The sequence below is a fragment of the Octopus bimaculoides genome, chromosome 29, assembly GCF_001194135.2.
Source record: "Octopus bimaculoides isolate UCB-OBI-ISO-001 chromosome 29, ASM119413v2, whole genome shotgun sequence".
Taxonomy (NCBI): Eukaryota; Metazoa; Mollusca; class Cephalopoda; order Octopoda; family Octopodidae; genus Octopus; species Octopus bimaculoides.
In genome coordinates this window covers 6,417,664-6,418,525 of record NC_069009.1, presented here as the reverse complement: position 1 = coordinate 6,418,525, position 862 = coordinate 6,417,664, and positions in this window count along the sequence as shown.

Sequence of the window (862 nt, the reverse complement as noted above, 5' to 3'; positions counted from 1 at the left end):
ACAAGACAGGGGGTCCGTGGACAGCAAATACTTTTTATGGGCAATTTGATTTTATATATGTTTTTTAATCGAAATCTTTTAATTGACAATAAACCTATTTGTTAAATACTGTTAAATAAATAAATGTAAAAATATATGTTATTTTAAGCAAATATTTATGTATAAATTTCATAAGCGTTTATAAGGGGGTCCCTAAGGTAAAGCCTGAAATATAAAGGGGTCCACAAGTCAAAAAGACCCCCTTTATTTTTTTTTTCTTTGGGGTCCACAAGTCAAAAAGTTTGAAAACCCCTGATGTAGATGATGATGACAATGACAAACAACGAGGATGATGACAATGCTGATTATGATGCCGATGATAGTGATGACGATGACGATGTTAATGGTGATAATGACGATGGTGATGATGGTGTATCTAGTGCTGCATTACCCAGTGTGTACTTTGTTTATCTAAGTCAGTATGGTATGATTTGATGTAGGTTTAATTGTCGTTTCTAGCATGTGAAGAAATCCCTCTCCCAACCATGAAGAAACCCCTCTCCCACCACCACCACCACCACTACAGGCATGGGCTCAAAGTTGCTATATAGTGTAGTAGTTCGAGGGAGAGGAGTAGAGGGGGGAACACAGAGAGATGAAGAACCAGAACAGCTTAAGTTCATGTCTGTGTGTGAATTCATGTATTTCTATCTATCTATCATCACCATCATTTAACATCCATTTTCCATGCTGGCATGGGTTGGACAGTTTCACTGAAAATTGTTAAGCTGAGGAGTTGCACCAGGTTCCAGTTTGATTTGGCATGGCTTCTATGGCTGGATGCCTTTCCTAATGCCAACCACTCCATATATATATATATATA